Raw genomic sequence first — 12,859 nt, 5'->3', positions numbered from 1 at the left:
AAGCAGGAGTGACAGACCCTGAGTCAGCCCCTGGGTTACCTGTCACCTGCCAAGTGGCCCAGGTCTTCTAGGGATGGGCCCCTGCCATGGATGCCTCTGGCCTCCTGACCAATGTCACTCCCCCATTCATAGCCTTTTAAAAAATATTTATTTGGCTGCACCGGGTCTTAGTTGCAAGAGAGTTCTAGTTCCCTGACCAGGGATCAAATCTGGGCCTCCTGCCTTGGGAATACAGAGTCTTAGCCACTGGACCACCAGGGAAGCCCCGTTGATAGCCTTTTTAAAATAAAACTTTTTAAATTTTTTATTGGGGTGTAGCCGATTAACAATGCTGTGACAGTTTCAGGTGAACAGCAGAGGGACTCACTCAGCCATACATATACATGTATCCATTCTCCCCCAAACTCCCCTCCTGTCCAGGCTGCGGTATAACATTGAGCAGAGTTCCCTGTGCTATACAGTAGATCCCTGTTGGTTATCCATTTTAAATATAACAGTATGCACATGTCCATCCCAAACTCCATAACTATCCCTCCCCATATCCTTCCCTCTGGCAACCATAAGATCCTTCTCTAAGCCTGTGAGTCTGTTTTGTAAATAAGTTCATTCTTATCACCTCTTTTTAAAGATTCTACCCATAAGGGATGTCAAACAATGTCCCTCCTTCTCTGTCTAACTTCACTCAGCACCACTGTTCAGAATCTTGAATCACCATCACTCAATTAAACCACCTCCAGGTCACTGTGACCACTCCACCTCTCCCCCACTTCCCCTCTCCCCCACTTCCCCACCTCCCACCTCCCTCCAATAATCATTTCTCTGGGCAGTGCTGCAGGGTGCCAGGGGGAAAAAAATTAAAAAAACAAAAACAAAAAACCTCTTCTGTCAGAACCTGGAGTCAGAACAGTTCCCTGAGGGTCATCCTTCTCCCAGGATGAGGGTTTGGATCCAGAGCTGGCACTTCCTGCTGCCTGCTCTACCTTGCTCGTAGAAACCAACTGACTGCCCAGGCCATGGACCGGCAGCATGCTGCAGGCACTCTATGCACAAAGAACCACGAGGGCCAGACACTGGCCTTGCCTTCTAGTGGTTCCCAGGTGCGTCAGCAATGGGAAGCCAGCTAGACAGGGGAATACTCTGCAGAAATTAAAATGAGGTAATAAAGATTTATTGTCCTAGAAGGGCTTTCCTGGTGGCTCAGGGGTAATGAACCCGCTTGCTAGTGGCAGGAGAGTTGGGTTTGATCCCTGGGTCAGGAAGATCCCCTGGAGAAGAAAATGGCATTCCGCTCCAGTATTCTTGCCTGAAGAATTTCACGGACAGAGGAGCCTGGTGGGCTACAGTCCATGGGCTCACAAAAGAGTCAGACACAAATGAGTGACTAAACAACAACAACATTGTCAGAAATGTATTACATCACTAAGCGAATTAAATCAGGTAACAAACACAGAGTGTGTAGTGTGATCCATATGCACGAAGCAAAATTAAATTTGGAGAACTAAAATTGAGGGATGTGGGGGGGGACTTCCCTGGTGGTTCAGTGGTTAAGACTCTCCACTTCCAGTGCAGGGGCCACAGATTCCATTCTGGTGAAGAACTAAGATCACACATGTCAAAGCATGGCCAAAAAAAAAAAAGAGGGATTTCTCTTTTTCTTCATGGGCTTCCCAGTATCCATTAAGTTTTCCAATATCCATTAGGTTATTCTCAAAGTCAGAGAATAGCAATAGCTTTCAATTCAGAACACTTATAGGATGGTAGAAACATTTCTAAATTTAAAAAAAATAATAAGTTAAATCACTGGCTTTGGGACTCCAAAGTAAACTTTGTTAAATCAATAACAAAGACTATACTTCTGAAGGTCATAGCTTTTGATCATATGAATTAAGCCTTTGACAAAGGAATTATTATCTGATTAGTAGGCAGAAGAGTGGCCCCTCCAAAGATGTCCCAATGCTATTTTCAGGGACCTGTGAACATGCTGTGTTGTATGCAAGAAGGGATTAAAGTTGCTAATCAGCTGACTTTAAAATAGTGGGACAAACTGAGAGAGTAGCACTGACCTTTATACACTACCATGTGTAAAATTGATGGCTAGCAGGAAGCTGCTCTATAGCGCAAGGAGCTCAGCTCAGTGCTCTGTGATGACCTAGAGGGGTGGGATGGACAGTGTGGGAGGGAGGTTCAAGAGAGACGGGCTATACGTATATAGCTGATTCACTTTGTGGTACAGCAGAAACTAATACAACAATGTAAAGCAGCTATATTCCAATTAAAATAAAACAAAGGGATTATCCTGGATGGCCCAGGTGGGCCCAATAAAGTCAGAAGTGTCCTGAAAAGTGGGACAGAGGAGGTCAGAGTTAGAGAGAGTCTTGAAGAAGCAACACTGCTGTCTTTGATGATGCAGATGGGGGCCATAAGCCAAGGATGGAGACGGCCTCCAGGAGCCAGCAAAAGCAAGGGAAGGATTCTCCCCTCCAGTGCCCAGATAAGAATGCTAACTCCACCAACACTTTTCATTCTAGCCCATGGAAACCCAATTTGGACTTTTGACTTCCAGCACTCTAAGATAGTTTGTGCTGGTATTTTTAAATCAATTTATTTATTTGTGGCTGTGCTGGGTCTTCACTGCTGCGCTGAGCTTTCTCTAGCGCAATGAGCAAGGGCTGCTCTCGAGCTGCGGCGCTCAGGCGTCTCACTGCAGGGGCTTCTCTTACGGTACAGCACAGACTCTAGGGTGTGCAGGCTTCAGTAGTTATGCTCACAGACTAGAGCAAGTGCTCAGTAGCTGTGGTGCACAGGCTTAGTTACCCTGTGGCACGTGGTCTTCCCCGAGCAGGGATCGAACCCATGTCCCCTGCATTGGCAGGCAGAGTCTCAGCCACTGGACCACCAGGGAAGTCCCACTATGTATTGTTTTAAGCTACTCATTTTGTGGCAATTTGTTACCGCAGCAATAGGACACTGACACATTTGAATTTGTGTGTATTTTGTTTGTTTCTTCAATGATGAAAGCTTGGCCTGGACTACAAAGAGCAAAGTCTGGAGGATACAGAGCACAAAATTTATACCATAAACCCACAGATTTGGGAAAAACACTTGATGATATAAGAGAGGCTATTTTCTTATTTGAACGAAGATAAAAGTCTGCCCAGCTGAAGGGAAGATGAGTTTCAAAGAGCACATGGTTGCAGAGGAACTCCTCACTTCTGCCCCTTTGTGGTTGGCATCAAGACACACAGATAGTACATACTGGGGATGAGACATAACACGGAGACCTGGGTCCCACTTTCTGCCTGAAATACTGGGAGGAAAGAGCCTCATTTGAGTGTCCTGAGCCAACTCGGATTGGAAATGTCCACATGGGATGGTTAGACCAAGATCCTGGAACAGTCCCCTGAATTCCCATGGGAGGATGGAAGTAGGTTAGGAGAGAGGAGCTGAAAGTTCCCTGAAGAGGTGAACTTGGAAGAGATGCCCAGAATACCTGAAGGCTCCAGCTGACCCAGGAGCCCCAGACGGCTGGATGTGGACAAAGCAGGGTGACCTTTGTGGTGAGAGAATAAGATCCCTCGATGGCTAACACAGAGGGGATGGAACATCTCGGACAAAGGAGAAGCTGGCAGCTCCCTCTACAGAGAATGCCTCAAAGAGGGGACCACAGGCTCTGTACACCTTCCCCAGTGCCACCATCTCACATAACAACCAGGCAGGGAGACCCTCAACTGGCTGAGCAGGAACCCAGAGTAGACCTGACTAAGATCGGGAGTAAACAAGGAATGACTAAATTTACTCTGGATTAGCAAAATCCATTTTCCATCATCAAGATTTGCCTGGTGGTCCAGTGTCAAAGACTCCACACTCCCAATGCCAGGGGCCTGGGTTCAATCCCTGGTTGGGGAACTAGATCCCACATGCCACAGCTAGAAGTCCCAAGTGCTGCAACTAAGACCCACTGCAGCCAGGTAAATAAATATTTTGAAAAACTCACTGTCCAGAAAAGTAGGGGTTAAAGAGTTAAGTTCAATAACAGAGAAATATGGAAAATTACATTTTTTTCTGAAAATAGATTATTATTGATAGTATATGCCACAACATAAACAGAGATTATCTCTGGCTAGTAAGAGAGATTATAAGTGCTTTTCATTTGTTTTTCTCTGCATTTCCTACTTTTCCAAAAGGAACATGTTTATGTATATACGGATGTTAGAGCTGAACAATAAAGAAGGCAGAGTGCTGAAGAAGTGATGCTTTCGAACTATGGTCCTGGAGAAGACTCTTGAGAGTCCCCTGGAAGGCAAGGAAATCGAAACAGTCAATCCTAAAGGAAATCAACCCTTAATATTCATTGAAAGGACTGATGCTGAAGTTGAAGCTCCAACGCTTTGGCCACCTGATGTGAACAGCCGACTCATTGGAAAAGACCCTGACACTGGGAAAGATTGAAGGCAAGAGGAGAAGGGGAGACAGAGGATGAGATGGTTGGATGGCATCATTGATTCATTGGACATGAACTTGGGCAAACTCTGGGAGATGGTGAGGGACAGGGAGGCCTGGTGTGCTGCAGTCCATGGGGCCACAAAGAGTCAGACATGACTCAGTGACTGAACGACAGCTCCTCCCTCTCTGAAGACACCCCTAACCCAGGTGAATGGAGATGGGGTCAAATGACACAATCTCAATTATAAACACAGAATATAAGAGAATATGGGGTTTCCCAGGTGTCTCAGTGGTAAAAGAACACTCCTGCCAATGCAGGAGACACTCAGTCCTTAATTCAGCAAGATCCCCTGGAGGAGGAAAGAGCAGCCCATTCCAGCATTCCTGCCTGGGAATTCCCATGGACAGAGGAGACTGGTGGGCTACAGTCCATGGAGCTACAGAGTCGGACACGACTTAGTAACTAAACTACGTCATAGCCGATTCACTTTGCAGTATAGCAGAAACTATCACAACACTGTGAAGCAACTACACTCCAATAAAATTAAAAAAAAAAAAAATAACGTGGTTACCTCCTCTAGCCTAGACAAGAAGGTAGGGAAGGAACTAACAAGTTGTCCACAGATTCTAGAGGCCACCCTCTGGCTGGCTGGCTGACCATGAGCTCCAGCCAGGCTGTGTGCTGCAGCGCAGGGAGCAAAAAGGACAGAAACAGCAGCGCCAGGCCAGGCTGGGATGCAGGAAGCATCAGGGGACCAGTGGGACACAGAGATGACTTGGGAACCAGAACAAACACGAAAGCCTCATGGTAAGCCCTGGGGTGTCCTGTCTTTGCTCTCCCTGGAGGTGATGGATAGGTAACAAGCCCACTATTTGGAAGGTCATGTGAGTTCAGTCTTGCAATGGAGAGATTACTCAGCGGTCCAGCTGAGGAGACCTGGGAGAGACTCAGCAGGGATACTGAAATGGACGCTGACTGAGTACTAAGCCAGGGAGACAAAGGACCACTGTCTGAATCCCACCTCTCCAGGGGGAACTGGATATGCCTGGATAGATGCCAACTCAAAAGAGGCCCAGGGTCCACCCAAGGCCAGGCGTCCTTTCCGAGGCAGTCTGAAGTACAGGGAGGCTGCACCAAAGGCCAGAGCTTATTCTCAAGGGAAGTCCAAGAGCCAAGCTGTGAAGCCTAGATCCAGTCCAGTGTCCAAAAGGCAGAGCGGGAGGACACTGGGGAGGTGAGGATGCAGAGTGGGGGAGGACTGGACTGGCTTAATGGTCCGGAGCATGCTCAAGGAGGGACAGGAACCCCAGTGATGAGAACACACAGCGGTCTCAAACCTTTGGGCACTAGGGATGGATTTTGTGGAAGATAGTTTTTACACAGACTGAAAATGCCAGGGATGGTTTGGGGCTGATTCAAGCACATTATGTATTTTTAATTAATTTATTTTTTATTGGAGGATAACTGCTTTACAATATTGTGTTGGTTTCTGCCATCCATCGACATGAATCAACCATAGGTATATATAGGTCCCCTCCTTCCTGAACCTTCTTCCCACCTCCCTCCCCTTCTCACCCCTCTAGGTTGTCACAGAGCACTGGTTTGAGCTCCCTGCAACATACAGCAAATTCCCACTGGCTGTCTATTTTATATGTGGTAGTGTACATGTTTCTCTGCTGCTCTCTCCATCTGTCCCTCCCTTTCCTTCCCCCCCAACCCCGTCAACCTGTGTCCACAAATCTGTTCTCTCTGTCTGTGTCTTCACTGCTGTGAAGACAGCAGTCTTCAGTACCATCTTTCTGGATTCCATATATATGCATTAACAAACAAGATCTGTATTCTGGCTTACTTCACTCTGGATAATAGGCTCTAGCTTCATCCACCTTATTCGAACTGAGTCAAGTGCATTCCTTTTGATGGCTGAGTATTATTCCATTGCATGTATGTACCACAGATTCTTTATTCAGTCATCTGTCAATGGACATCTAGGTTGCTTCCACGTCCTGGCTGTTGTAAATAGTGCTACATGAACATTGGGGTACACGGAGCACATTACATTTGTTGTGCTCTTTATTCCTAATATAATGCCGCTGGTGATCTGACAGGAGGTACCCACCGGTCCATGACCTGGAGGTTGAGGACCTCTGCTGTAGACTAGACTTCATGGAGGAGATAGCATTAAGTTTGATCTTGAAGGCAGTCTCACTTCCAGACTACTTCACACCTCCTTCCCCTGACACTGGCCCCAGAGTCAGGAGAAACACCAGGGAGATGTCAGCCTCCCTGCCGGCCTGGAGCTCTCTTGGTGGTTGTCTCACAACCACCAAGGGACACAGCAGCTCTTCCTCTAGGGCCATGGGTCCCCTTTTCTCTTCTTTCCTCTGTTCTAGTCTCTGATCCTCCCTAACCCCTGTCCTCCATACCTTAAACAGCTGCTGTCCTTGTTCTCTGCAGGATTCCATTTGCAGCTAAGCAACTGGGGCTTCCCAGGTGACACTAGTGGTAAGGAACCTACCTGCCAATGCAGGAGACACAAGAGACATGGGTTCAATCCCTGGGTCGGGAAGATCCCCTGGAAGAGGGCAGGGCAACCCACTCCAGCAATCTTGCAGGGAAAATCCCATGGACAGAGGAGCCTGGCATGCTACAGTCCTTGAGACTGCACAGAGTTGGACACATCTGAGCACGCACAAAATACAATAAGGACAATGGGCTCAGGAGGGAGCCTCAGGAAATTCCAACATTTAAGGGATCAGCAGTGGAAGAGACATGCAACATCAAGGCAGAGAAGAAACTAAAGAAAGAAATAAAAATTAAGAAAGTTCCAACACAGAAGCCAAGGGGAAGGGAGGGTCCGTTTTGTATTTTGTTTAGTCGTTGTTGGCTTTGGGACAAAAGAAATAAACTTCAGGAACCTCTGGCAAATCAAGTTGGCCTCCCGTCTTTCTTGGAGAAGAGACTGGCTTTTAGCATCCCCTGGAACGAAACAGCTGTCATTTCTAGGGTGCTAAGGAGGGGGATTGGGACGGGAGGAGGGGTGGGGAGAGCAGATGGATATAACTAAACTGAGGATCTGGTCAGGGTTTCAACCAATTTCCCAAACCTAGTGCTAATTCGTGCAGCCCACAGTCCATTTCCCATAAATTGAAATCCCTGTGTATTTGAACGGAAATACAATCCACGTGTTCATGATTCATTTGCACTTTATGTAACCAAATGTTGGGCTGTCGCTGTTTGATGTCCAAGACACCATCTGAAGAATCTTTGCAGCCAGAAGTCATGAGTTGCCAGAGAATTGAAAAGGAGACAAGCCTTGGCCAGCCGCATCCCTAATCGTAAAGCAGTAAGCAGGGAATGAAGAGGCACAGTGTGAAGGGGGGAGCATCCGATACGTACTTATAGATCACACATATGTTCCGTGCTTCAAGCTGCAAGCATCTGATGCTAAACAAGCCACACCAAGAAACAGGCAGCGCCTGCAGAGATGCTGTCGGTGATGTAACTGTTTGGTTCCTGTTGAACATTTTAGATGATTTCCAACTCTGATATTATAAGGCTAAAACAAAAATCTTTTGTGTATCCGTTTTTGTCCACAACTCTTATTATTGCCTGATGATAAGTTTCCAGATAATAGAATTACTGGATCACAGGAAAGATACAAAGTGTTAAATTGTCTTTCAGGAAAATTGCAAAGTTACCCTTTTATACTGGGCTTCCCAGGTGGCGCTAGTGGTAAAGAACCCACCTGCCAATGCAGGAGACATAAGAGATGCAGGTTTGATCCCTGGGTCGGGAAGATTCACTGGAGGAGGGCATGGCAACACATCCCAGTGTTCTTGACCTGGAGAATCCCAGGGACAGGGAAGCCTAGAAGGCTATGGTCCATAGGGTCATAAAGAGCTGGACACCACTGAAGCAACTTAGCACACATGTACGCACCCTTTTACACACAACAGATGAACTTGTCTTTCTCACCATGCTTTTTTAAGCTCTGTGCATTAGCAAAGAAATAATCAATGATGTATTAGAAAGTTATTAAAAGTTGTGTTTCAAAGACTATTTTACATAGCATGCAAAGCTATTAATTATGTAAATACAAAACTGCATAACTGAATAATAGCTATATACAAGTACAAACTCAATTTTATTTAAATTATCCCATAGTGTGATGTATATTCTATCACACAGAACAGCAGTTTCAGTATATGAAAAGGTGCTCAGCACCACTAATCATGAGACAGATGCAAGTCAAAACCACAACAGTATGTCACCTCACACCTGCAAGAATGGCTGGTACCAAAGAGATAAGCAGCAGGTGTTGGTGAGGATGTGGAGAGAAGGGAACCCTTGTGCACTACGTGTGGGAATGTAAGTTGGTGCAGCCAGCGTGGAAAACAGTATGGAGGTTCCTCAAGAAATCAAAACTAGAACTACCACATGATCCAACAATTCCACTTCTGAGATTTACCCGAAGGAAACAGAAACACTAGTTTGAAAAGATTATACACCCCTATGTTCACTGTAGCATTTTTCACAATCGTGAAGACATGGCAACCAGTTAGGTGTCCATCAACGGATGAACGGATAAAGACAAAAAACTTTATGTTTATATATATACACATGCATACATATATAACACATATATATTTCATTTATTTAGGGGCTTCCCTGGTGGCTCAGATGGTAAAGAATCTGCCTGCAGTGCAGGAGACCTTGGTTCCATCCCTGGGTTGGAAAGATCCCCTGGTGAAGGGAACTGCTACCCACTCCAGTATTCTTGCCTGGAAAATTCCATGGATAGAGGAGCCTGGTGGGCTACAATCCATGGTGTCGCAAAGAGTTGGACTCGAATGAGCAGCTTTCACCCACTCACTTGTTGCTATGTACACACACACAGTGGAATATTATTTACCCATAAAAAGAATGAAATCTGGCTACTTGTGACAACATGGATGGTCCTTGAGAGCAGGATGCTTAGTGAAAGAAGTCAGAGAAAAATAGAGTATGATTTCTCTTATGTGTGGAACCTGAAAAAACAACACAAAAGAACCCTTAAGCTCATAGATACAGACAACAGATTAGTGGTTGCTAGAGGTGGGCAGCCAGGGTGGGCTGGTGGAAGGGGTGTGGGCAAAATGAGTGAAGGGAGTTAAGAGATATAAACTTCCAGTTATAAATAAGTCATGTGTGTGAGTGTGCTTAGTCGTGTCCGACTCCTTATGACCTCACGGATGGTAGCCTGCCAGGTTCCTCTGTCCATGGAATTTCCCAGGCAAACATACCGGAGTGGGCTGCCATTTCCTTCTCCAGGGGATTTTCCCAACTGAGGGATCAAACTCATGTCTTCTGCATTGGCAGGCAGATTCTTTACCTCTGAGCCACCGGGGAAGCCCAAGGTTAATAATACTGCCTTGCATATTTGAAAGTTACTAAGAGTAGATTTTAAAAGTCCTCACAAGAAAAACAATTCTGTAACTATGCCTGATGATGAACGTTAACTAGACTTAATGTGGTGCTCATATCACAATATACCAAATATTGAATCACTGTGTTGTACACCTGAAATTAATGTTGTATGTCAACTGTAATTCAAAAAAAATTTTTTTTCTTAAAGAATATCAGCTTCAGCTGCAATAACAAAATCAATTCTCAACTCTCAGCATTTTAATCCCAACAGAAGTTTATTTCTCATCGGCACAAAATCTGATACAACCCAGGCCACTCTCCAAGGCAGCCCTTTCCAGGTGGTGACTCAGGGACCCAGGCTGTCTCCTTCCTGTGTCTCCACCATCTCAACACTAGCTGAATTCAGAGTTCCAGAACAGAGGACAAGAGAATATAGAGACTTATGCATGGGCTTTTCCAGGCCTCAGGCCAGATCTGCCACGTGCCATTTCCATTCATGATCAACTGTCTAGAACTTACCCTCTGACCATGCCCAACCGGCGGGCAGCTAGAAAGACCACAAGGATGTTCAGTGAACACTCAATGTCTCAGCTACAGTCTAGTCACCAAATATTCCTTTTCTCCCTTTTCCCACACACACAAAAAAAACAAAAACACTTCCAGCCCATGAGCGATGACCCATCGCCCCATCAATTTATAGCTCCCGGCTCAAAAGATCAGAATCTCCAGCAGACACACGGGTTCTTGAATCAAGCCAGAAGTGGCTGCTCTCGGTTCTGAGAAGCATCTTTCTAGAGCAGGCGTCGGCAAACTTCTTCAGGGCCAGAAAGTAAATATGTTAGGCTTGGGGGCCATGAGGTCTCTGCTACAGCTATTCAACCCTGCCATTGTAATGCAAAAACAGTCACTGACACTCTGTAAATGAACAGGCATGGCAGAGAAGGAGATGGTTGGAATGGCATCACCGACTCAATGGACATGAGTTTGAGAAACTTCGGGAGACAGTGAAGGACAGGAGAGGCTGGTGTGCTGTGGTCCATGGGGTCATGAAGAGTTAGACACGACTGAGTGACTGAACAACAACTGCTCTCAGAGGGCACTGCAATTATCTACTATTCGTCAAGGACACCTTTTGGAAAGTTCTCCATTTTCCATTGTCTCCTTGGCCACCTGTGCAGTAGATGTTGGAAAGCCTATGTCCCTTGGGGGCTGCTTTCCTCAGCCTTTTTGATTTCTGTGCATGGTTGGAGTTTCAGGGTGCTTAGAAGATTAAAAGTCTCAAATAATCATAGGCGTTCTAAGGCCAGGGTTGTTTTTTCTTTTGGCAGTCTGACTCTCAGACAACTCAGTAGTCATTTTCCAGTTCCATCTTCCAGGAACCACACCCACTGTTCTTTCAAGACTTGGTTCCTAGAGCTGCTGTATTTGTTTATTTCATGTCCCCAATCCTCTTTCACTCAATACAACAGTGGCTGCCTCCAGGCCACCTACAGCCACGAGCATGAAATTCCTACCCTTCCTCTGTTTGCTCTGAGACATAAAAATCAGAGGGAAATTTTAATTATAGGTGTCAGACCCCACCTTTCATTTGATTTTTGCCCTGCTTCCAACTGGACACGGCACTGGGTACCACACCCTGAATCTGAATTTGCCTTTGGCCACTCTGAAGTCTTTCTTAATTCCATTTCTGACGCTATCATCTCAAGGAGGTTCATTTTTCCAACCTTCATTTCTGGCCTTTCTCCATTCCCTGTTATTACTCTTGGAAATGAGTCGATTCTTTGCTGTGTGCATCTTTTCCTTGTAACACCTTGTTAAACATAGCCAGCAACAATGAATGCGATTACCACAATTCCGATTTTCCAACCACTTTCCCCAGAGCTACAAGTTCATTAAGAACCAAATGTGCCTTCCAGGTGATCACAGGAGACTAATCATAAATATTTCACCACTGCATAAGAGGGACTGAGTGTTCCCCCAGTCCCATTTCCTTACTGCCATTTACCTAACCGATTTATCGATATGCACTGCAGGGTTTTGTTACAGCAGCTTCTTACTTTTACTATCAACTTCTAAATTAGTCCGCATAAGCTAGGGTGAACTATGGGCACCCTCTAATTCAGTGGTTTAACACTTGCTTGCTCACATAAAGTCACAGATAAATCTGGCTGCATTCTGCAGCATATACAATATACATTAAGGTTTCCACCCAAGTGGGTGATGGAAGCCACTGGACCCTGCCATGGAGGGGTCCAGCGAGCCACAGCTAGATGCTAAGGCCACAGTCACCAGCAGGCTCAGAGATTTAAGCGGAAGCTGGGGATGGCTGTGAGCTCAGACAGTTGCAGATCACTCAAGTGTCCTTATGTTTCAAAGTGGCAGATCATTGAGGTCAAGTAAAGAACAAGTTTTTCTGAAATGACAATTCCACCTTTTCTGAATTTCTACAGACTGTTCAAGGAAGTTGCTGTAATTATTGAAACTATGTGAAAACTGATTACTTAGTTGGTGAATTGCTACCATCGTTCTAAAATCGTGGACGTCATGGGGCTTCCCTGGCAGTCCAGTTAGGACGTCTCCTTTCAACGCAGGGGGTGTGGGTTTGATCCCTGGTCAGGGAGCTAGGACCCCACATGCCTTGTAGCCAAAAAAGAAACAAAGCATAAAACAGAAGCAATATTGTAACAAAATCAATAAAGACTTTAAAAATGGTTCACATTCAAAAAAAAAATTAAAATTTAAAAAAACTACCACTAATTAAAAAAAAAAATGGACTTCACTTTCTGCAACAAAGCAGCCTAAGGATCAAATGACAAGTACTGAATGAAAATTACACCTTGGGTTTTCCACTTTTTAAATAATAAAAAAAAGAATCGAGCAGGAAAAAATATAAAAATAAGATATATATTAAGGAAACACACCAAAAATTAGGGAAACATCTTTTTTCCCTCAGTCATCCACACTGAGTATCTATTACTTTGTAATCAGAATATGGACTTCCCACGTGAC

General features: G+C 45.3%; 1 pseudogene; it reads left to right on the top strand.

Annotated features, from left to right (window-relative positions):
- LOC102181341 lies at positions 12,093-12,340 on the top strand (annotated as a pseudogene).

This window comes from Capra hircus, chromosome 21, assembly GCF_001704415.2.
Source record: "Capra hircus breed San Clemente chromosome 21, ASM170441v1, whole genome shotgun sequence".
NCBI lineage: Eukaryota > Metazoa > Chordata > Mammalia > Artiodactyla > Bovidae > Capra > Capra hircus.
Note: the sequence above shows the minus strand (reverse complement) of the source record. Positions and strands in the feature narration are given on the sequence as shown.